At 52.5% G+C, this 24,966-nt stretch overlaps 1 protein-coding gene across 2 annotated transcripts in view; it reads left to right on the top strand.

Moving 5' to 3' along the window:
* Positions 1-2,087: 2,087 nt before the first annotated feature.
* The window catches only part of DNMT3A (DNA methyltransferase 3 alpha), a 104,148-nt gene continuing 81,269 nt past the window's right edge, over positions 2,088-24,966 (top strand). The window contains exon 1 of one of the 2 annotated variants that reach the window (XM_023511849.1): positions 2,088-2,294. The gene's annotated coding sequence lies outside the window, so the exon portion shown is untranslated. Of the gene's footprint in view, positions 2,295-2,814; positions 2,905-24,966 lie in introns of those variants that run through there. The other variant, XM_012803766.2, reaches the window with a different exon arrangement.

Below are 24,966 nucleotides of genomic sequence, written 5' to 3'. Positions count from 1 at the left end.
CACAACGCCTGGCAATTTTTTTTTTTTCCGGTTGCAGCTGTCATTGTTGTTTGGTGGGCCCGGGCTGGATTCGAACCTGCCACCTTGGGTGTACGTGGCTGGCGCCTTAGCCACTTGAGCCACAGGTGCCACACCACTGGGTTACATTGTAAGTCTATGTTTAATTTTGGAGGGGGGAACCTTATTGCTTTCCATAGAAACTGTGGTTTTAAGTCACTGAGACTTGGAGTTGTTTGTATCCTCAGGATAACCTAGCCTACCCTGATTCTGCACCACATTTTAGATTGTCTAAGATCAACCAGGATTCTGGTAAGGCAACAGTGGGGCAAACACAAGTGAGGGGCTGTAGAAGGCCAAAAGCTAAATTAAGCTGAGCTGGATGCAGTGTGATGTGGGGATGAGGGTTAGCTAGTACTGATACACCTCCTCCTAATGACCAAAGCCATTAGGACCACGGTCTGGAACCAACCCTGCAGCCACATGGTTGCTTCTTATTGGACACAAGCCCCCTAACATGACCACCTTAGGCCTCCTGACCCCCACCAAGACAGACATCCACGGTCACACACTTCAGAAGCTCCCAACAACACAATCATAAATAACCTGATTGAACAGAAATTTACATTTGCCCATCTTAGTCCTGAGAATTTCAGAGCACCTACGTTTTCAAGGGGTGGTATGGTGATTTCAGAGTCAGGTAAAACCTGGTTTTGAATCCTGGCTCTGCCACTTACCAACTATGTGGCTTTGCCTGAGCCTCTGTTTCTTCATCTGTGTAGCATGAGGATGGTACAAGCTACCTCACAGGGTTGGCAAAGACTAGTGGAGAGTGCCATGTCTGGTGCCCGGCACATGGCAGATGCTTGGTAAACGAGCCCTTCTATTTGGGGGCAGTGTTATGTAAGCTCTTATTGAAGGTAGAGGTAGACAGTCATCTTTCTAAAAATGGTCTTCCCCTCCACCAAACTGTCTTCGGATGCCCATCTTGATGTAGAAAGCAAAGAGGTTAGGAGCCTGCAGACACACATGAGGTCAACCAAGGTTTATTGAGAACTACATGCCAAGTGCTGGACTAGAGATGAAGGATGTGGTGGTCCTTGTTCTCACAAAGCACTGAATCTCTGAAACTGGCCAGTTGGAGACATGGATAGCAGGGCTTATCTTCAAGGGTTTGTAGCCTCTTCAGAGGGGATGACAATGAAAAAGGCCAAGACAATTACCCAGCGAGTGGTATCCGATCTTGAGGCTTTGGTTGGAGGTGGGGGAGACTGAAGGAGCTGGTCTCGTTTGACGGCTTCCTGAAGCAGCTCTGGGTTCCAAAGAACTAGGTAACTCTGTACCTGTGACCCTCAAAGGGGTGGAGTTGCTGGGGGTAGGGGTGCTGCGTGGGGAGAAAGGAAAAATAGGACCAGCTGTAGGAGCGAGGGCCTGGGTGCCATCTTCAGTAACCCTTGCCCACAGTGAGCATGTGGGATGGGAGGTGGGCACGTGGGATGGGAGCTCACCACATGCCAGGTAGAGGGCTCAGGGCACTGTAACACAGTAGAGGACTGGGTTTGTGTGTGTGTGTGTTCGGGTGGGGGATGGCTGGTGGGGCAATGGACAGAACGTGGAGCCAAGTGAGGAGGCTGGGGGTCAGATGGCTCAGCCCCAAGCCCCTAGAGGTAGCTGTTGGAGGAGAGAGATGAACAGAGGGTGGCTGTGCTGGTGGAATTAGACAGCCTTGCCCAAAGTCAGAACCCTGGAGCCCTGTGAGCTATGAGGGGAATGAGAACAACACCCACAGTGCAGGGGTGAGGGCGGAGTGTAGGTATGCACAAAATCTCAAAGCTGGAAGAGACCTTCAATGTCATTCAGTTCAACCTCCCATCCCACGAAATCTTTGTCTTCCAGTGCCCAACTGAGGGCACTCAACTTTACTTGGACACCTCAAGGTATGGGGAGCTCACTCCCTTCAGGCGGCTCATCTCAGAGAGCTTTTGGAGCCTCCAAAACGGCCAGGAGAAGGCTGGTGTTCCGACCTTGGTCCCGCTAAGCCGGCTGGCCTCCACCCCGCAGCGGCACCTGGCTGGGGTTGCGGCGCGGCAGGGCTGGCGCTGCTGTCCCCAGCCCCAGTGCTGAGGCAGACAGAGTGCAGTGGGCTCTGGTGGAGGTCGGGAGAACTGCAGGACGAAAGCCGCCGGGGGCTCCGCGGGCTGCGGGGGGAGGCACTTGACACCGGCCAGGGGAGAGGAGGGGCCGCTGTCCCTGCGGCCAGTGCTGGATGCGGGGACCCAGCGCGGAGGCAACGCCAGGTAGCGGGATGCCCCGCTAGGGAGGGCTGCAGCAAGGCCCCGGGCTTGGCTCGGACCCGAGAAGCCCGAGTGGCCGGGAGCATGGCCGAGGCGGGTTGCCCGGGCTCGGCTCACGGTCGGGCGCAGCGGGGTCTGGCCCTCCTTCTCAAGGCGTGCGGGGGACCCCCGGTGGGGCCACAGGGGCCAAGAAGTCGGGCCGAGGGCGCTAGGACCGGCCGCGCTCCCAGGCCGCTCCCGCCGCGGCGCCCCGGGGCCCCCCAGTCTGCGCTGCCTCCCGGGCCGGCTCCACAGCTCCGGGGCTCGGGCCAGCGCGGCCGCGGGGGGCGAGTGGCGGGCGGAGGCCTGGGCCCGCGGGCGGCCGGAGGGAGGGAAGGAGGAAGGCGGAGAGAAGGGGTGGGAGGGGGGGACCCGGCGGAGGAGGCGGAGAGAGGGAGCGCGACAGCGAGCGGAGGGAGGGAGCGAGCGAGCGAGGCAGGCAGGCAGGCGGGCCGGGAGGGAGGGAGGGAGGGCGCGCGGGCGGCGGCGGCGGCGAGAGCAGAGGACGAGCCGGGACGCGGCGCCGCGGCACCAAGGCGCGCAGCCGGGCCGGCCCGACCCGACCGGCCACACGGTAATGAGCGCCGCCGCTGGCGGCCCGAGAGGCCGACTCGGAGGCGGGCGGGGAGCAGGGAAGGCCGGGCCGGGGGCACCGCGGCGGGCAGTACCTGGGTTGGGGCACGCTCCTGGACCCCTGCAACTCGGCGCTGGGCGCCTGCGGGACCAGAGCTGCGGGCGGGGACCGTGGGGCGGGTTGGCCCGGGCGGCGCGGGGGATTTGAGGGTTTGTTTATGTCCCCGCGGGCTCGGCAGGCGCCCCCTCCCGTCCCGCCCGCTCACGGCGCGGACCCCCCTCCCCGCCCCCGCCCGGCTCCGGGCTCAAGTTCAAGTCTATACAATGCCGCGGGGGGCCCCCCTCCGCCGCCAGCTTCAGCCTCGGTGCCCGGCTCAGCGCTGCCGCAGGGGCCCGGGCCTGGCCGCCCCCGCCTTCCGGGCTCTGTCCCTGCCCGGTGGCTCTGCCTGGGGCCTAGGGCCGGGGCGCTGGAGGTCGCGGACCCCGACCCAGAATTATTGGCCCCCGCCGCGGCCCGGAGGGAGGGGGCGGGGGCCGAGCCCCGCGCAGGCTCCGCGGCGGCGGCAGAAAATGGCAGCCTGGCACGACCCGGCCCCCCGCCCCTCCCCCCGGCTCCCGGCCTCCTCGGCCCCGCGGGGCGGAGGACCCGGAGGCCCCCGGGGGCGGGCCGAGGGGTGATCGCGGGGCCGGGCCGTGGAGCGCTGCGCACAGATCCTCCTCCGGCCACCTGTGGCTGGGGGTGCGGGGCGCCAGCGGATCTGGGAGGGGCGACGGGGGTGGAAAGAGTGCCCTTTTGGGGGGGGCACGCCTCCCCACTGAGGGCCAGGCGGCATGGGAGGGGGTCGTCGTGCCTGGCTCCTCCCTGTCCCCGCCGCGGGCCGTGGGAGCCGAGGAGGCAGTGGTGGCGGCGCCGCAATGTGGGGGCGGGGCGGGGGCGGGCTAGGATCCCGTCCCCGGGCCGCGGGGGCCGGAAAACGCGGGGGTGGGAGAAGCGGGGCCTTGGTTGGGAGCGTCGCGGGTGGGGCCGCCCGGGGTCGCCCCCTTCAGCAGCCCCCCCCCCCAGCGCACACTCCCACGCACGCGGACACACTCACGCACACGCACCCCCGCCGGGCCGGTGCAGACGTGTCCTTGAAAGCTTCGCATCTGCACAGTGAAGGACGAGGCCTTGCCTAGGTTGCTGATCAGGGTCTTCGGCCCCACGTTCCCGCACCCCGAGAGACCCCGAGCTTCGGAGCCGCAGGCGGCCGCCGTCCGTGTCCCGCCCTCACCCCGGTTCCCCTCCCCCAGGCTGCCCTGCCCTCCCTCCCCTTCGGCGCGGACCTAGCTGGCGCGGGTCCAAGGCCCGTCCCCCTGGCCTCCCCCAGCCCCTCTTCGCTGGGGCTCACGGCCCCCCGCCTGCCAAACTGCGTTTCGCTTTCCTGGAGCCTCTTTTCTTGGGGGCACCCTCTCCCCACCCCGCGTTATTTCTCCCCTTCTCCATCCCCTCGGTCCTTCCAACCTCTCTCTACTGCATGGCGCGTTGAGGAGGTGTTGGAGATTTGGGTAGGAAGTGGGGCCCCACTGGTTCTCAGGGGCTCTCTACTCTGGCTCCTGAAGGGAGCCCCCTGTGGCTGCACCTTGACCCAAGATGGCGTCTTGCACCCAGCTGGGCAGCTCTGGCCTGCAGCAAGCGGCAGGCGGGGGCAGAGGAAGGACTGGGGCCCCTAAGCCACACAACTCCCTCCTCTCTCAAACCAGCAGAGACAGGAGCCTTCAGGAGAAGCGCCCTCCGCCCTGTGACCCAGCTTGGCCCTCACTGCTGTGCCCAGAGACTGCCATCAGCATCCCTGGGGGACTGCTCAGTCTTCATGTTTCACCCCACGCTGCCAGCGGCTGAACCGCCTCCTGGGCGAGCAAGCTGGGAAGAGATCCTGGGATCAGGTGCTGCTCCAGCGCCTCCTCCCTCCCAGGCAGATGTGACAGCTGCAGTCAGGGAAACTATTCTCTTGGGTATTGCTGGGGTGTTAAGATTGGCCTATGGGATTTGGGGAGCCTGGCTGTCAGTGGAGTGGACTGTCCCCTCTGCTGGCAGCGGCCACCTCCAGGTACTTTTCTGAGCTGCCTACTTTTGGAGAGTTGGGTTGTGAGGAGTTCCTATTGGGTTTCTGAGGCAAGGGAAGTGCTCCTCTCTGCCTCTGGGTTCCACTGAAACCCTGGCTGGGCTGTGTGACAGGCAACTGTCAAAGTGTGATTCCGTGTATGTGTCTGTATGTGTGTACATGTGCTGCATCCTTGCAGGGACCCACGCCAACTTGTGCAGCAGCTCTGGCACCTGCCTACCTTGCCTCCCGAGCCCCCCTCCTGCTCTGAATCCTGAAGCCCTGTCCAGCCTTTTGCTGGGCTCCTTGATGCTTGTCTGCAACTCCTGGTTCAGGCTGACCAAGGCTTTCCTTGTCACCCCAGCTGGGCACCAGGGCTTTCAATAGGAGAATAACCCTAGGAAAGGTGAATTCCTTCTATACTCAAGGCAAAAATTGATCCACAGTTTAAGGGCTGCCCTCCGAAGCCTGGAGACGGCTAGGAGAGGATGCCAGTGGCCATCTGTCAGGGTGTCCGCAGACAGGATTCCTCTGTGGGGTGGGGGCTGGACTAGAGCCGGAAGGTCCATTCCAACTTTAACATTCTGTGGCTCTGACTCTGGTGGTGGAATTTCAGACCCAAGGATGGGGGCAGGGTGGTCTGTTTTTCACTGCACAGGGGTGATCAGGGAAGGTTTCTAAGGAAAGGAGGTATGAGAGAGCATGGCTTCCTAGGAGGATGGTCCTTGGACAGGAGAGGTGGTATGTGAGGTGGGGGCCTTGCAGGAGACAGGTTGGTCACATCTGACTCTGCAGAGGATGCGTAAGTACAGCCTCCATTAAGCCTCACATGTGTGTAGGTTTATGTATAAATCCGTGTGTGTGAATAATCTCTGAGGTTTTTATGTCCAATTCACAATACGCCTCTCAGTCCCTTATGGATATTTCACTGTCACTTTCACGCCCATCTCTGCCAAAGATCCTCTCAAAAAGCCATCTTGTCCAGGGTCCCCAGCAGGAAGAAAGGAGTTAGCCGGCATTCTGGGGAACTCAGACAGCCCCACATATTGCTCTTTCCTTGGCTCCTGCTGTCTCCCATGTGTCAGTCTCTCAGTTTGTGATCTCGGAGGAACAGAGACCTTGCCTTGGCTCTTTCTGAGTCCCTGCTAGACACTCAGCGAGGCCTTTCTGGATGTCTGCTGAATGAGGAATGGTCACTCACCACCCTGTCCTTTTTCTGCCACCCTGCCCTCTCCTGAGAGGCACTTTTCGTGGCCAGACTCTGTTCTGCTAGCTGCCATTCTCCTTCTGCCCAGTGGCCATTGCCTACTTAGGGGCCAGGTTCTTAGTCTTAAATCTTCCTGAGAGACTCAAGTTCTTTCCCAGCAAGAGCCCACACACCCCCAAGGCTTCTTTTAGGGGAAACCACACACCCCTAAGGTTTCATAGGGAGGGGCACTATGAGAGTAATCTTGCCAGCTCTCTAATGGGTGAGTTAAAAACAGACCACTCTCTTACTATCCTTGGGCCTGAAATGTCACTGTTAGAATCCAAGCCTTAGAATTTCAAGCTAAAAGAGAACTTTGAGTTTGAGAGCACTTGGAACTGGGTAGCGGGCTGTTTGTGTGCAGTTAGGCCCAGTTCTTCCCAGCGTTGGCTGTGCCACCGAGAACCTGAGGCCTGAAGGGCCACTTGTGTGCCTGTCACATCCTAGTCTCCCTTGTCACTTCCTGCTGCCTCCAACTTGATGACCTGGGGCCCCTGAGTTGGTGCTCACACCCCCCTACTTCATATCCCATTGAGAGTTGAGTGTGTTTCTGGCCTCTAGTAGTGAGGGCCAGGGTGCAGTCTTTGGGGAATTGCTTCCACCTGTATCTTTGTTTTAGCAGATGCTAGAGCTTAGGAGCGCTTCGCCTGCCTCTGAGGCTGACTTTCTGCTGTTCTGAGCAGGGCTTGAGTAATTAAGGGGCTAGATTCCTTTCCCCTTAAATTTTGAGGACTCATTTGCAGTCATTTCTCTCTTTGACTATTTTTCCCTAAAAACATGACCAAATCTGAGATCCATAAAGTGTCAGCCTGAAATTTATATCTGCTTCCGAGACTGCCCCCACTTGGCTAAGTGTGTGGGCAGGATGGGGTTCAGTGCGTGTGTGTCTGTGCACATTTGCATGTGCATGGTGTACGTGCAGCCACGTGTGAATAGGTAGGACTCTAGTCAACAGGAGCTAGTTTCAAGACAGCGTAAGTGAGAGCCCTGGAATCAGAAGGAGCTGCGTTCTGACACTTCCCACAGAATCGTGGGCAACTAACTAATTTCTCTGGGCCTCAGTTTCCTCACCTGTAATAATGAGAGTAAGAGTAGAGTCTTCCTTGCAGGCTATTGTGAGGATGAGAATGAGCCAACGTGCCTTGCTTTCTTAGAGCAGAAGTGCTTGGGGTTGGCTGTGACTGTCTCTGTCATCTGGGCGGCTCACGTGGACTGGCACTGCAGCAAGTGCTCCGGGAAGTCCTGTCCACCTTCTTGCCTCTTTTGCAGAGTTTCATGTCAGAAGAGGAAAGAGCTGATTCTGATTCAGAATCTTCAGAGGTGGAGGCTCCTCAGCACCATTTAGAAATCTGTACCGGAGTTTAATACATCTCGTTGTCAACAGGTTGTTTGTGCATCTTCCCTAAATCCTCCCTCTGCAGTTGCAGCTTTTTTTGCTTATGCTCTTGAATGCACTAGCATTCCCCCCCCCCCATATTTTCTTCCATTTTCCAGAGAGTAGCTGAGCATTTCCTGTGAGCAAGGCCCTGTGCTGACTTTGAGGGACATAGTGAGTTTACAATGAAAGACTGTGGGTGAGACCAGCATCAAGGGGAGGGAGAAATAAAGTGTTCAAAGGAGAGCAAGGTCACAGCCAACTGAGGGGATCAGGGAAGCATTCTTGGAGGAGAGGCACTTCAGAAGAGCCTCAGAGAACAGAAGTGGGGCTTCTAGGCTGAGGAGGGAGGAAGCCAGACTGTCCAGAAGGGCTTCATCTGGGGCAGCTGTGGCTAGAGGTGACTAGGGCCTGGCTTGTCCTGGTGGCCAGGGTTTGGAGAGAGGGTTCTTCTGAGCTGCCCTGATTGTGGTGACTGTTGAGCCACCCAGATGACAGAGACAGTCATAGCCAACCCTGACAGGGGAGAAGAGGCCAAATGGTATAGAATCTCGATTCTTTATATACCAAAGACTAGAGCTTAAAAGCTCAGACTTGGAGAGGAACAGAGCGGGAGTTTAAATTACACCAACCCCAGGAGGTTGTGGCGATTAAGGGGGATGCCAGGATATGGTCTGCTCTGTATACCATGACAGCAATTTGGTAATCTCAGTGTGGATGGAGGATGGAGAGAAGGGTCTGCTTTCTGGCCTCCCAAAGGTCTGCATGTCCCCCCTTGCTTACCCTCAGTGAAGACACCCCAGCATTTAGAACATTCCTGCAGGGTACTGCCAGTGCAAGGGAAATGGGGGCAGAAGGCAAGTTCCTACCCATGCAGCCCAACTCTGCCTTGCCCTCCACTCTCTCTTCTCTATATTCTGCAGAATGAGCTGCCAACCGAAAGGGGAGATACCCTGGCAGGTGGCCTGGTGCTTCTAAGTGTGGGTATAGGTAACTGACAGCACCCAGCAACGATGGCCAGTGGGAAGGGCCTGCCAGGCTAAATCTCCCTTGCTAATCACATCATAGGCCACTAGCCTATCTGAAGGACAGTGACAGTGCATGGTAGGGGGGTGGGGAGGTACCGACGCCTGAGGCTTTCCTAGCCAAATCCCAACATGGACTAGATTTTTTCGGGTAGTTCTGCATTGCCCCCTCCTGTCCTGTGGTCCTCTCTGACCCCTGAGGTTTCCCAGCCTTATTAAATGTGTGACCAGGTTCCTATACCCTCTTTCCTCATGGTCCTGCTCACTATCATCCCTGTTGATCTTCCCACTCTACTTCTATTTCAAATGTCAAGGTCATTTTTAATTCTGAGCAAGTGATTAGCAGCCCCATCTGTGTGCACAGAGGGGTGAAGGGCCATCTCTTAGAGCCAGTAATGGGAGGACCACAACTTGGGCTTCAGCTCCTAGTCTGATGTTCTTCTTGCAATAGTGAAGGGGGGTTGGTTAGATTTGTGGCTTAGTAACCTGTTGGTTGAATGTGAGCTATGTCATGGGAAATGCCTGGGAGGCAGGAGGCCTTTGCAGTGTGCTCCCCCTCTGTCCCCCAGATGACCCTGGGAGGCACATGGGGTGCCCCAGCCCACACTAGGCCAGTGGGATCCTTATACCCCAGCAAGCAGAACCTGTTTGGGAGGAGGTTTCTGGAAGTCCTGTGTAATTAATTTTATAGATTCTGAAGGGATAAACAAATTTATAGGTAAAGGGGAATCTGTTTAAATCCCCTAAAAGCCTTTGAAATGAGGTATGTGCATATCTGTTCTGATGTGTTAGAGGTAATGTATTACTCAAAATGCATAGTATAATCTCATTTTTGTAAAATGTTTTGAAATGTATATAAGTATACACACGTATAGGCTTGCACATGCATGGGAAAAGTTGTTCTGGAACATACACACCAACCTGTGAACAAAGGTTTTGCCTTTTTACTTTGTACACTTTTGTACTCTTTGAAAAAATGGAAATGAACATGTGTTACTTTCTTGCTGACAACAATGAAAATAAAACTATACCTTAAAAATTAAATCATGCTAAACCTAAAGAATATACTATTTTATAGTATATTGAAACTGGATTAGAAACTGGCTTTGAGACTGACAGCAAAGGGTAAGGCTATTCAGCTACTTGTTTATTGAGAAAAGGTTGCAGAGAGAAATATTGGAGACACCCAGGTCTGTAAGCAGAGGTCTGTAAGCAAAGTTCTGAGCTGGTAGTGATTGGATGAGAGCAGAAAAGAAGTTAGCTTTGTAGGATGGTGTTCTGAAACTCCGTTGTGACCCAAGACGGAAAACACATCACTGAGCATCTTCTGAAAAAGCATCAGTCTGGTGGACTGTAGTAACCTAGATGGTTCTCCAGAACCTGGAAGTATTACTGGGGCCCAGTGAGCTCAGGGGACCCAGCTGAAGCATGGCAAGAGCATCTTGGGAGGTCATAAAGACCCCAGCAGGGGTGGAAGGGATGCCTGGGGAACTTGTCTGGCATGTGGGTTCACATTATGCCCAACTCTGTGATCTAGGTGACCCTGATAATGGGGTGGAGAGGTGTGGGAAGGGCAGATACAAATTCTTCTGCCAGAAGTCTCTTAGTGTGTCCTTTGCCCTCTGCAGCTGTGCCTGTTAAAGATGTCTATACTTCTTTAGCCCTGTCCCCTGGAATAGGCAGGAAGAAACATAAAAGGACCTGCAATATGGAGGTCAGCACAGAGCTGGTCCCTCTGCGAACCAGCTCCTTCAGTCCAGACTGGTAGGGAACAGATGTGCAGGGCAATACAGGCACTTGGGAATGGGGCAGACCTGGATTAACATCTCAGCCCTACTAGTCCTCAGTTGCTGCTGGCCCTAAACAGCTTAAAGCTGCAGGTTTTTCATCTGTAAATCAGGGATAAGAATAGCACCCACATCTTACAGGGATGGCTTGAATGGAATGGATTGTTTAATGAATACAGCCCGCACTCTGCCTGGCACCAGAGAGTAGGTACTCAGTAGGTATGTCTTCCTTTTCTTTATGTGGGGGTCATTCCAGGGTGAGGATGACCCCAATGAACCCTCTATGCAGTGAGATCCTACAAATGCCACTTGATTGAGAATGACCCCCAAGCCCTCAGTGGACTCTGGGCCAGAGTGGGAGGCAGGGGAGTGGCAGGGACAGAGAAAGATGTCTCTGTCCTCCTTAGGCTTCACTATCTGAGCCAGTGCCAGCAGGGATTTTGGCCTTTCAGGGCCTCTGTTTCTTCCTCTGTAAAGCCAGGCTTTGGCTGCACCTCCTTTAATCTCTTTTGGGTTCTCTGGGCCCTTTTTTCCTCCCTACCCTCTGGTCTCTTTGGGGCCCAACAAGCAGTGGCCTCTTTCCTGGGTTCTGGGCCTGCTGGCACCTGACTATGCCCCATGGCCTGGAGGCATGGGAGGGTCTAGACCACAGGCCTGGCAGCTGGCACACAGCAATGGCTCCTAATGGTTTTATTACCAGCAACAATGTGGTACTTGTTGCCATCCACTCACAGGCAGGTGGTTCCCATCCCAACCAGTGGTGGCCTGAGGGCCCTGGCTGGGACTGGAAGCTCAGCTGGGAAGCCCAGCAACTCTGGCCACTGTCTTTTCTTCCATCAACACCCTGCCAGCAGCCTGGAAGCTGAGTGAGCTGGGGCAAGGCTGGTGAGGTGCTGGCCCCCAAGCTGGCAGGTCTGGCAGTATCTACTTTTCCTCTCCAGAAGTCCCTTGCTTGACATCCATGAGTGATGTTCATCTGTCCATCTGGGAAAGCCCTTCTGTGTGCCAGGCACTGACTGCACAGGTGGAAGAAGCTGTTTTTGTCCTCAAGGAGACTGCGGCTTAGGTGGGGTCTAGCAGGGTGGAAGGAGCCCTGGCCAGGTGTTACTGGAGCTCAGAAAAGGAAGGGGGAGGGACAGTCTGGAAGGGCAGGTGGTCGTTTGCTGGGTGGGCAAGGGCACTTTCTGGCCCGATGTGGCTGTAAGTGTAGAAAATGATGGGGATGAGGCTGGAGGGCTGAGCCAGACTGGCCATGGAAGGCTGGGATGTTATTCACCGATGGGTGTCTGGCTTGGTATTTATATCTGAGAAAGATCATTTGGGGGCATTGAGGAGGAAAACTTGGGCAGGGGAGATGGGGGGGCAGGGAACCCAGGCGAGAGGCTGGTACAGCAGCAGTGTGGGCCTGGAGGAGGCGTGCTTTGTACCACATTTAGGAAGCAGAGTCAGTGGAACAGCTGGGTGATGGAGGCGATGAGGGGAATTGGGGGAGACCCTCTGGTTTCTGGCTCAGCCAACTGTGTGGGTGGAGATGCCACTCAAGTGAGGGGGTGAGAACTGTGTGTGCTTCCCGCTGGAAGCAGGATTGGAGTTGGGGCTTGGGGGTGGGTAGGATTTCCCCAGAGGGAGCAGGGCTGGGCTTGCAGGAGAAGCTGAGTCCTACAGCCGGCAGGTGGGGAGCCCGGAGTGAAGCATTAGAAAGGCAGGTGCATTTGGGTGTGCAACTGGCAGATTTTTGAGGAAGGAAGTAACTTAACCAGGCGTTCGCACCACGTGTACTAGGTATGCTGATGTTTGGGGGCCTGAGTCGGGCTTCTGCGTCACAGTAATTTCCTCAAAAGGTGAGCTGCAAGACCTAGATCCTGTCGCTCTGCTCCTGGCTGCACGACCTGGGGTGAGTCTTATGATATTCTGAGAATCCACATAGTTGGAAATTGATGTCAAACTGTTTGACTTTCCGGCCACTCTCCATTCAGAGGCAGGTCTGCAGAGATAGGTGGCAGCAAGCTAGGGACAGCATTTTTGGTAAGGAAACAAACAAAAACTTTCTCTGAATGAGTCTTGCTGTGTGTGTTACTTGAAGTATAATCTAAAGGCTCTTTCCAAAGAATTTCTATAAAAATGACATAAGCCACATCAGCATTGTTGAACCCAGGTGGACTCAAGGGGCAGGGAGGCATTATGCTGGGCCTCGAGATGTGGCACTGAACAGATAGTGGTCTCCCCTTGTCTCTGCCACCTGCTCACAGTGTATCCTTGGGAGATCATGTAATCGCTCTTAGCCTCAGTTTCGCCATCTGCATAATGGACATAACCTCACAGGCTTGTGGGTTTGTTTTAAACATTGCTTCTTGCACTAAACCTCAATATTTTACTTCATTGGTCCTTTCAAAGAATCCTCAGCTAGTGGCCTCACAGGTGTTTGAGGCATAAAATTCAGCCATGTAATTTCACTCTTTGGTGTGAGGAGGCACACAAGCTCTCCTCTCCGAATTCTGAGTTCTCTCTGGTTCTTTGCCTCCCAAGGGGCCTGTTCCCTCCTATCCCCTTAGTCAGTTTGGAGTTCCCTGTTCCTGGGAAAGTCCAATTATCATGTTCTGTTGATGCTCTTGTTCCCAATTCTTTTCTACCCCAGTGTATTTGAAGAGCATCTGCCAAGCTAAATGGGAGTTAGGGGTGTCAGTTCCTTTTTTCTTTTTAATAAAGGGGAAGGGGTGGTCTGTGCAGAGCTGCCTAGGGCTGTGTGGAGAGGAAAGGGCTCAGTGGGATCACAGCTGGGACCTTGCCCTATACCTGGCTCAGTGTGCTGGGGGAAAGGGACGCAGAGCCCTGGTAGGTCTGGGAGCTGAACTTGGGGTTGACTTGGCCTGGGTGTGGGCTGAATCAGACCTCAGGGGACAGTGGAGAGGCTGCTTCTGTGAGGGGCACACATGGTGGCCCTGTGACATACAGCCACACCACGGAGAGACCTCCAGTGCACCTCTGCTCTCTGGAGGCGTGGTGGGAAGAGGGCTTCTCAGCTGGGCCTCTTATGGCGGTGATGTAGATAAGAAGTCCTGGCAGGAGTTGGGTGTCTCTGGCAAGGGACCTGGAAACGTGGGAATGGGGAAACCCACATTTCTCTGGTTTGTACGTACATACCTGCAGCAGTGCCTGAGCCACGGGGCGGCCCTCTGGAAGCCGGCATGTATGAACGCAGAGTATGGTGGTGTAATCAAATGAAACATATAGCATAATTAATTTGGCATACCCTTAATGATATGCATAATTGTGCTGCATGGTAATTAGGTGTAAATGGTAAGCAGTTCACATAAATGTTTTTGTAATTGGTATTAATTTTGCAGAGGCAAACCGAGTTTATGCGGTTTTTTCTCTTCTTGCTCTGTTAGTTTTCTAGTACAGGCAATTCCCAGCTTTTGGAGGAATTCTCTTGCAAATGTTTGTTTATAGGGCAATGTTTTGTGTGTTCTCTCAGAACAATGTTGTGCATGGTTATGAGGTTCCCAAGCTGGTTTCCAAATGCCTCTTTGGCCCATACAGTAGGTGAAATTTGTGACGTGGGGGCCTAAGCGGGGGAGGCCCTCTGGGGTCCTCTGGCTCCCAGCGTTCCGTGTCTGCAGTGCAAGGGGTCTGAGCTTGCACACGTGCCCGGGCCCTCCTCTGTGTGTGATTGTTTATGTGTCTGGGTCTCTGCGAGTGGCCGTGTGTGTGTGTGTGTGTGTGTGTGTGTCATTTGTCAGTTTCTGTCTCTGCAGGTCTCTGGGCATGTCCATCTGTGTGTGTGTGTGTGTGTGTCTGGTATGTCCGGGAGCCTGCATCTGTGTGTGCCTGTCTGCGTGAGCCTGCATCTGTGCCTGTGTGTTTGTGTTTGTGTGTGCTTGTCTGTCTTTGTGTGGAGCTGTGAGAGCCTGCTTAGTGGTGCAGTGGCGGAATGCAGTTCTCTGGTAGAGAAGTTACCTATTCTAACAGCAAGGGACCTCGGCTGGAGGGTCGGAGGCAGACTGAGGAGCCATGGCTCGAGGAGAAGACCCTGGCACAGCAGCCATTCCTTGGAGAGAGCACAAGCCAGAGTCTGGGTTTCCTGAGAACAGATTACTGGCCTTTCATCCTTCTGAATCACATAATATTTTTTAAATTAACATTTATTGATTGCCCATCCGGTGCCAGGCAGTATGCTAACCACTCCACTCACAGACTCTCTCTTAAGTCTTAAAATAGACTGCGAGTTGGGGACTCTAAGCCCATTTTGCAACTTGAGAAACTGAGGCCCATGTCTCTGAGGGCCAGCTCTAGGCTTGAGGTGGGGTCTGGCTAAGCCACCTGAAGGCTGCTGGAAGCAGGGGCTGGTTCTAGAATGTGCTTCTGGGAAGCCTGGGCTCTTCCTCTGCCCCCTCTAACCCCTGACCTGGTAGGTTTAGGTTGGGGCAGCTGTGAGGAGAAAGCCCACCAGGGGCCTTTGGGAAGTTGCTAGAGCAGCCAGCTCCTTCCTACTTTAGTTAGAGGAGGCAGCTCAGCTCCAATAGCAGCTCCCAGGCCCTGAAAACCCTTGGGGGACTTCCTAGTGTTGACCTGGGAGGGTCAACTGAATGGTCAGTTGGTGTCACTTGGTCTAGGAAGTGGGGTTGGGGACACATGGGCAGTGTGGGGAGAGGGTAGTTATAGGTGAGCCAGACTCGCCCCAATGAGCCTGGAGGGGGGCAGCCCCCCTGGTGTCCTGTGGTTCACTGCTAACTTGGACCCTCACCACCCACTTTACCTGTGGATCCCGGGACAGCTGGGCCTGCAGACCCTGTGGCAGGTGTATGTTCTGGCCTGGGAATGGTAGAGCAGATGGCCTTTCCATGGGTGCAGTGCCTTGGGGGGCTCTGCCAAGCGACCCCTGGAATGGGGATTGTGGGGGGTCACTCTAGGCACCGCAGCACTGTGCTGGGGATGTTGCAGCTGCCTGGGAGTGACTTCACACAGTCCTCTCTGCCTCAAGGGTCACCCGGAATGGGGTGGGGGCAGCAGGGTGCAAGACATGAACTCTCCCCTCATCTGTTTGGGGAAACAGACCCAGCCACACATATATGACACACTAAATGACCATCCAGCCAAAGTGGACTGAAGACCCTTAGTCATTGAGGAAAAGGGATGAAGGAGAAGGAAGGAGCGATGTTGGACTGAGGGACAATATTAGACTAAGGGACGGTGGGAGGGAGCTGGTGGGTCCTCTGGGAGAGGCCTCCCTCTTAGAGGAGAGGTTTGTGTGAGCACAGGCACAGGATGGGAGCAGGGATGTCAGTTGCAGGCAGGGACTGGGCCTGGAATGATGGGGTCAGCTGGGAGCAATGGGAGGCGAGGCCTGAGCAGTAGGCAGAGTCCACAATGTAGCCAGCTGTTGGTGTAAGACCAGACCAGGGTGTAGACTTTACCATGTGTGAAAATCATTGGCATCCCAGGGTGGTTTTTTTTTTTTTTAACAGCTTTTAAGATATAATTCACATTCCATACTGTTCACCCATGTAAGTGTACGATTCAGTGGTTTTTAGTATATTCAGAGTTGTGAACCATCACCATAGTTTTTTAAAATTCTCATCATAGGTTTTGGTATGTGTGGACAATCCTTGTTGAGAGGCTGGGGTGGGAAGTTAAGACCCAGGGGCAGGGAGACCCACCGCAGAGTGACTTACCCGTTCACTCTGCCCTATGTACACAGGGCCGGGGTAGGGGGAGAGGATAAAAGAAGCCTGAGGCCCAGATGCCTACTGGATATGGGACTCAGGAGGGTGGGACCTGAGTTCCCTGCAGAGTTTTGGGCCTAGGCAGCTGAGGGGAAGGGAGTGTTAATTCCACATTGAGGGAGAAGCCAGGAATTAAGGTGGCTCTGAAGGAGAGATGTGCAAGAAGAGTTCTGGAGAAGCAAGATTTTAAAGATGACAAGTTAGCCAGGTGAGGATACCCAGAAAATAAAGAAAGATGGAGTCCCTGGCAGTAGGAGGTCTGTGTTAACTTAAGCCCTGGTGTCTTAGAGGAGGAGAATTTAGAGAGAAGTTGAAGGCAGAATGTGACCTTGAGGGGCAGCAAGAAGTGGGAGCAAAAGTCCCATTCAGCCCAAGAAACAGAGCTGCAGAGTCTGAAGGTGGGAGAGAACAAGGAGCAGGGAGCCAGGAGGACCTGAGGATAGGAGGGGGTGCCAGAGAATGCACCTGCTTATGAGCCCAAGAAGCAGGGGCCTCTTGTTCACCCCAGGGCCTGGCTTGACAGTGGCACTCAGTAAATGGCTACTGAGTGAGTGCTTGAAGCAGGGAGTGCTTACCTGGCAAGGATGCTGACCTGAGCTCAGGGACCATGAGGGTGGAAATGGGCCCTTTGAGATCGTGGGTGACTGTATCAGTCAGGGTCCATTCAGGAGACAGAACCACATATTGATATAAAGAATTATTGACTGGGCATGGTGGCTCACACCTATAATCCTAGCATTCTAGGAGGCCAAGGCAGGTGGATTGCTTGAGCTTAGGAGTTCAAGACCAGCTTGAGTAAGAGCAAGACTCATCTCTACTAAAAATAGGAAAAAAATAGCCGGGGATTGTGGTAGGTGCCTATAGTCCAAGCTACTTGGGAAGCTGATACAGGAGGATTGCTTGAGCCCAGGAGTTTGAGGATGCTGTGAGCTATGGCGCTATGGAACTCTAGCCTGGGGCAACAGAATGAGACTCTGTCTCAAAAAAAGTTATTACCAACAGGTGATTGGAGTAATGAGAGATTGACTAGTAAGAAGTAAAAAGAAGGCTGGTAAGAAGTAAAAAGGGCATGGTGGCTCATGCCGATTATCCTAGCACTCTGGGAGGCCAAGGTGGGTGGATTGCCTGAGCTCACAGGTTCGAGACCAGCCTGAGCCAGATCCAGATCTCATCTCTAAAAATAGCCAGGCATTGTGGTGGGTACCTGTAGTCCCGGTACTCGGGAAATTAAGGCAAGAGAATCACTTAAGCCCAGGAATTTGAGGTTGCTGTGATCTGTGACGCCACAGCACTCTACTCAGAGCAACAAAGTAAGACTCTGTCTTAAAAAAAAAAAAAAAGTAAAAAGAGGTAAAAAAGAGCTCTAAAAAGCTCCAAATAATGCAGAACTAGCAGGCATGAAAACAGTCACAACTCACATTGCCACAGAGTACCCAAGTAAGAAATTCCCCAGGGCACAGGCCTTGATGGAGCAGGTGTGACCATGGCTCCTTGGATGACACAGAAGTGACTATAGTGTCATGCTGGCAGAACTTGCTAGATATCAGCCCCCAGGACTTGGTAGAAATCCATCCTTTTGTGTCTCAAGGAAAGTTGTTCAGGGGGAGGCGTCTTGCTGGAGGCACACCGCTATTAAACTCCCCAAGGTGGGTGCTGGGTGAGCCTTCTGACTTATGGGTGCTGCTGACTGTCATGCATTGCTACAGCCAGCCACTGGAGAAGCTGTTTGCATTGCAGAACCTGGAACTTCAATCACTTCTGGCTATATCAATAACTTCTCAAATTCAGTAACAATCCCACTGAACATTCTGTTACCTAAAAGACCAAATGATAACATGAACTGACAACAGTGGGAAGAAAGAGGAAAAAAAGAATAGCTCCCTTATATGCAAACAAACACACGTAAATCAAGTGAATAGAAAATAGGCAAAGCTACTGCAGTCCTCATGTCTGCATTTGTTTACAAGGCTACATTTGCGCTCTGGTCTCCTGATCCCATTACCCATTCTGTGTGTCTCTGCCCTCAGCCAGAGCCTCAGCAGGTCATACTTCTTTTCCTTGGTGAAGTAACCCAAACCGTCATTCCCAAAGGATCTGATTCTTCAGTTATCCTGCTTGTTGTTGTAGTTACCGTGATTTCCCATAAAGCCTTACTTCTGTATGGAAGTTCTAAGAGATGCCTAAGGAAATCCCCTGGGTTCCAGGCAGAGTCTTGCTTGGCTCTGTCTTGTATCAGCAATCCAGTTTCTCCTTGGTAACTAGAATCACTGCTTCCTCCTTGGTAACTTGGTAACTAGGAATGGGCCCTCTAGCGAGTGGAGTAATTCCTTTTTTGTTTTTTGACTATTGGTTCAGCGGCATATGAGGTTCAGAAAGCCGGGCAACTATGGATGTCTTTATCTGCCAGTGGTACCATTGTGGTGGAAGCTCTCCCTTTGGGGATTAAGACATTCAGTGTCCCCGGACGGGTCAGAGATATGGGGTGGGGGAAGCCAGGGCCAAACGGAAGAGTAAGTGAAATGACTTTAGAGCTGACAGGTGTGAGACAGAGAAACACAAGTGTGGACCTGGGACTGCCTCCACCAGGGAAGGTGGAGTCAGCTCTCTGCTGGTGGCTGCTGCAGCTCCTGTCAGGGGCCACATGGCTGATTCTCACCTAGGATTTGAGTCTGGCCACCCTGTCCCTCTGGCTCCCAGGCCACGGGAAGCCCATCTGACGCCGTAGCACACATGACGCCCAGACAGGGCTTCTCTCGGCTCACAATACTCGCAAATGGGTGCTCCTTTATGGAAGTCTGTGTTGGCTCATTCTGCCTCATGAGAACAACTTCAGCTCCTTAACAGCATCTATTTTGGGTATAAACCTTTCCCCCTCCTCCTTTCAGGACTGTGTCATGGTAACCATTAGCATGAGCAGAGAAGTCTGATTCAGACTCTTCTCTGCCCATGTGGCCGTCACGGTGGCAGCAGGTTTGGTGTGTGATCGTAAGTGCTTACGCTGGTAGTGCTAATGCTGGTGGCACCATGGCTTTGAGGGTGGTGTGACTGGAGCAAGACAGGTGGGCTTTGCAGTGGGAATAGGATGGCAGGACTGCTGGCCTGTCACCAGCTAGTGGTTTGAATGTGACTGGTATTTCTGAAAGTCAGAGCAATTTAAGGATAATTGGCATCTACTTAAAAGTGGCACCAAGACCTTCCTGCCACCCCTCATCCTTATCCAGCCCCAGTGGATGGCAGGAAGGGCAAGGATTGGCAGATAGACACCTCCTTCTAGTAGCCCCTCTACTTTCTGCTGGCCCCAGCCTGCCCCAGGCCTGGAGCTTACCACCACCCTGGCAGATGATTAGGTGGGTGGCTGCTCTTCTGCCTTCTGTCACCCTCTGGACTTGTTTGGACCTCCTCCTATGATCAAACAGGAAATCCAGCCATGAGGCTGTTATCTGTGGATTGGGGTCAACCCACGGGCATAGATATTTGGTCACAGAGCTGGCTCTGGGATCCAGCATGCTCATTCGTGGCAAAGTGCCACCACATTTACATGGGCTCCGGTGTCACACAGACCTGGCTTCATAATCCTGCCCTGGGACTTTCTAGCTGCGCTACCTTGGAGAGGTACTAACCTGTCTTAAGCCACAGTTACTTCTATAAAATCTGGGTGACAGTAGAACCTGCTTCACAGGATTGTCATGAGGATTGAATGGAATAGGGCATGCCTCTTAGCACAGTGCCTGGCACATGGCAGGTGCTCCGCAGACAGCTGAAGGAGGGAATGATTCATTGACTACCACGCTTAGAAGGTTGCAGCCCCCCCCCCATTCCTTTCCTCACCCCCACTACAGACAAGCCTAACCAAGAAAGGGAGACTGACTAGAAACTTGGTTCTGACCACTCCATGCCCAAAGTCAATATACCCACGGCAGTTACACACTGCTGGTGGGAGACCACCATAGGCTGGAAAACTGTAGGATTCTGAATGGGACAGACCTAGACTGTGCCTGGTTCCATCACTTCCTGTGTGACCTTGGGCAGTTTTCTTAATCTCTTTGTACCTCATTTTTCTCGTCTGTAAAATGGGGATAAAAATAGTACTCACTTCAAAGGGTTCGGGTGAGGTATGAGGATTAATGAGATGTTGACATTGTAAAGCTCTGCTCAGGGGCCTGGCAGCCGTAGGAGCTTAATAAATACAAGCTCCTGCTTGAGCGAAGGCTACAAGGCACTCCAGGGATTTCAAGAAAGGAGAGAAATCTGTGGGCTGGTTGAGTCAGGGCCTAATAATCATTAAGATTTATTGGATATGTTCTCTGTGCCAGGCACTCTCGTAGCATTTTTAATGCATCTGCTTTTATTCTCCAGGAGGTGGATAGGCCTTTTATTTCTCCCATTTTATAGCTGAGAAAACTGAGGCTCTGTTTTGTCTCTGGTCATAACAGTTGGTGAGAAATAAAGCCTCCCAGGGAGGACTTCGGGCGATTGAGATTAGTGTGTGAGGCAGGACTGTGTCAGTTGCAAGTCACATTCTCGCTCACACCCAAGCAGTGAAAGCTCACGTTACCCGGAAGTTCAGGGATGCCCCTGCCTCCAGGTACAGCTAGATCAGGGGCCCAGACAGTGCCTGCAAGGTTTTATCCCTCTGCCTTCATCTCTTGGCACTTTGTTCTCAGGCAAGCTCGCCCCACATGGTGGAAAGCTAGCAGCCAGCAGCTCCTGACTCACATCCGACCTTATTAGCATCTTTCCATTGCATCAGTAGAAAAGTTCCAGGGTGGCCTCTGGTTGGCTCTGCCTGGTCACATCCTCACTCTGTGCCTGGGGTAGAGGCTGGGGTCTGCACAGGCATAGCCCAAACCCTCTGATGAGTAAATACCCCCTGGGAAGGAGGGGAAGGTGTCTAGATAGACCAGAACAACCAGAGTCCAGAAAAGCAGGATTGATAGGGGAGGGGGAAGGACCTGCCACAGAGAGGGTGAGATAGTCTCCAGCAACTCAGAAAGGGGACTTGAGAGAGGAAGGGACTCTTAAGGTGATAACATTGGCATTAGTTTTGGCAGAACGAGGATCTAGGTTTGTGGGCAATGACTGGTTTTGTTTTTGAAAGATGATAATTATCTTTAGCCTCCTGTGAGGGGTAGTTGGTGTTGGCTGGAGCAAAAATGGAGATGAGGCTTGGGTGGCCAGCTTGGGGTGCTGGTGGGGCTGAGTTGGTGAGGAAGGTGAGAATAGTATTGGGGACAGTGGTGGGGTGGGAGCCAATGAGATGGGGACTGTTCTGTGCTCTAGGAGAGGGTGGGAATGTGGGTCTTTGGTGGAAGTGGGGTGGAGAGAGCGGGGTGTGTTAGGGATGTGGGTGGTACCGACAGGAGGTGCACCTCTCCGTGCCTGGGCTGGACCTGGTGGGAGTGATGCATTTGGTGGATTTGACAATTCGTGAGGGGTGGAGGGTGGAGAGGGAGGTACCACTTTTATAGCTGGTGATGGAACTCTGTGGGTGGGAGGAGCTGACGCTGGTTCTTCTGTGGGATGTGATGATTTCATAGCACAACAGAGGTGGAAGGGCCCTGGCTACACTCTTCTTCGTAGAGGAGGAAGTAGAGACCAAACACAACTGACAGTTGCAGTTGGGATGTAGATCTTTTTTCCCATCCCCAGTCTCTCTTTTTAAAAATTCATTTTTATTTACTCTCAGTAGTATTCACATAATCTAAGGAGTCAAACAATACTAAAATCTCTTAACAAAGTACTTGCCCACTCCTACCCTCGTCCTCTTCTCAGAGGCAGCCACTTTTAATTCTTTTAGCTATTTCTTCTAGCAAGTTTATATCTCATGTTTCTGAGTAATGTGCATAGTTTTGATTCATCTATTTTGCCATTTTCATTTGACTTCCTATTTAGTAGATTCAAATACGTGGCCAACCTTTAGTTTTTGTGGTAGGCGTGCTATTAACAGCACCCTTTGAAAGTTCGCTCGGAAATGCTTTATGTCATATATGTACGCGTGTAGTAGGCAGAGTAATAGCCCTCCAAAGAAGGCCAGGTCCTTATCCCCTGTGGAATATGTTACTTTACATGCAAAAGGGACTTTTCAGATATGATTAAATTAGAGACCTTAAGATGGGGAAGTGATCCTGGATTTTCTGGGTGGGCCCAGTAGAAGCACGAGGGTCCTTTGAAGTGAAAGACAGGAGAGTCAGAGGGAGAAGGTGACAGAGGGAGACTCAGGGCACCACAATGGGAGAAAGATTGGCCATCCCTAGTTTCGAAGATGGAAGGGGCCTTCGAGCCAAGGAAAGAGGGCAGCCTCTAGAGAAGCTGAAAATGTCAAGGAAATGGATTCTCATTAGAGCCTCCAGAAAAGAGCGTAGCCCTGCCAACACCTTCACTTTGGCCTAAGTGAGGAGAGCCATTTTTTTTTTTTCTTGAGACAGAGTCTCACTTTGCTGCCCTCGGTAGAGTGTTGTGGTGTCATAGCTCACAGCAACCTCAGACTCTTGGGCTCAAGCGATTCTCTTGCCTCAGCCTCCGGAGTAGCTGGGACTACAGTGCTGGCCACAGAACCCAACTATTTTTAGAGATGAGGTCTCGCTCTGGCTCAGGCTAGTCTTAAACCTGTGAGCTCAGGCAATCCACCCACCTCGGCCTCCCAGAGTGCTAGGATTACAGGCGTGAGCCACTCTGCCTGACTTTCTTTTTATTTTTTTTTTTTTGAGACAATCTCAAGCTGTCACCCTTGATAGAGTGCCATGGTATCATCATAGCTCAGAGCAACCTCCAACTCTTGGGCTTAAGTGATCCTCTTGCCTCATTTATTTCTATTTTCAGTGGAGTCGTGGTCTTGCTCTTGCTTAGGCTGGTCTCGAACCCATAAGCTCAGGCAATCCACCTGTCCTCGGCCCCCCAAAGTACTAGGATTATAGGTGGGAGCCACCACTCCCAGCAAGGAGAGCCATTTTTGACTTCTGACTTGGAGAATTGAAAGATAAGGAATTTGTTTTATTCTAAAAGCCATTAACTTTGTGGTACATACCAAAGTAATATATTATGTGTGTACATACATATACACACACATTTATATTTGTTAAATCAACATGCAGTGTTTACATTATGTCAATGCAACTGTTATTCACAGCTGAGCCTTATAGTGTACAAGTTTCCTTTCTTTTTGTTTCTTCTAAAGTTAATAATTACCTTGTTTTTTCATCTGCCTTACTTTCTTCAAACTCGTTGCTTATCTTATCACAAGTTTTTTTTTTTGAGACAGGATCTCACTTGATTGTCCAGACCGGCATGCAGTGGTGTCATCATACCTCACTGTAGCTTTGAATTCCTTGGCTCAAAAGATCCTCTTGTCTCAGCCTCCTGAGAATCTGGGACCTGGTTAATTTTTCAACTTTTTTAGAGAAGAGGTCTCACTATGTTACTCAGTGTGGTCTCAAACTGCAGAACTCCAGCAGCCCTCTGCCTTGGCCTCCCAGAGTGTGAGGATTATAGGTGTGAGCCACCGAGGAGCGCGTGGCCAACTTCTTTTTTTTTTTTAATGCGAAAAAAGTAGTTTTATTCCTCCGTAACAATACTGTTACTTTTGGTTGTTTTCCTTGACACATAATAATCATACATACATATGGGGTGCATGTGATGTTTTGATACCTGCGTAGATAGTGTAATGATCAGATCCGGGTAATTAGCATGCCCCACACGCCAGACATTTATCATTTCTTTGTGGTGGGCCCACCACACCTTCCAGTATGGCTTTCCACACGGGTGATCACAGTAAGAAACGTTTCAGTTCCATTTTTTGAGTTATCTACTGTCTTTTACTCTAGACTGGTTGCTTTCTAGGCACGTGGCATATCGTAGCTGACATTCTGTGACTTCCTTTTGTGGTCCCCTGGGAATTCCCTTTCCCTTCGAGTTGGAGTCCCTGTTTTCTGGCTATTGTGTTTCTTGCTTGGTTGGTGGCCCTAGTTGGAGCACTTTGTTCAGGACAGATTCTCATCCATTCAGTTCCTGGCTTCGGACAGCAGCAGACGGCAGTGACACCTGTACTTCTGTCAGGTAAAAAGGCAGCCTCCATCATGCCCAAGTCTAGAGCTAGAGCTGCACTGTTTAGATGAGGACAGCTGTCTCTGGCTTGTGCCAAGCAGTCATCCTGCAGCCCCTTTTCACCTGCACACTGGAGACTCCCTTCTCTTCTCTCCTGTACTGGGTCTTCTGTGTCTTAGAGGACACCGTCTCCTTTTTTTTTTTTTTTGAGATAGAGTCTCACTATTTCACCCTTGGTAGAGTGCTGTGACATCACAGCTCACAGCAACCTCAAACTCTTGGGCTTAGCGATTCTCTTGCCTCAGCCTCCCAAGTAGCTGGGACTACAGGTGTCTGCCACAAAGCTCAACTATTTGTTGTTATTGTAGTTGTCATTGTTATTTAGCAGGCCTGGGGTGGGTTCAAACCCACCAGCCCCAGTGTATGTGGCCGGCACCCTGCCCACTGAGCAAGGGCAGCCGAGCCAGGTCACCTTCTCCTGCTTCCTGACAAAGGAGTGTGAGACCTTGTGTCTGAAAATGTCTTCATTCTCGTGCATGTGTAAACGATAATCTGGCTGATAATTCTGCACTTCCAAGTGAAGAATTGTTTAAGATTTGTTTAATTCTTTGAGAATTTTGAGGGTATTGGTCTTTTGTCGTCTTGTTTTCAAGACTGATGTTGAGCAATCTGAAGTCATCCTGATTCCTGGTCCTTTATATGTCATTTTTTTTTCTCCTTTTCTGGAATCTTGTAGGATCTTTGGCTTAGTGTTCTTAATTTTTTTTTAATTTTTTTTTTTTTTTT

This window comes from Otolemur garnettii, unplaced genomic scaffold (assembly GCF_000181295.1).
Source record: "Otolemur garnettii isolate 467f Iridium unplaced genomic scaffold, OtoGar3 scaffold00022, whole genome shotgun sequence".
NCBI lineage: Eukaryota > Metazoa > Chordata > Mammalia > Primates > Galagidae > Otolemur > Otolemur garnettii.
Note: the sequence above shows the minus strand (reverse complement) of the source record. Positions and strands in the feature narration are given on the sequence as shown.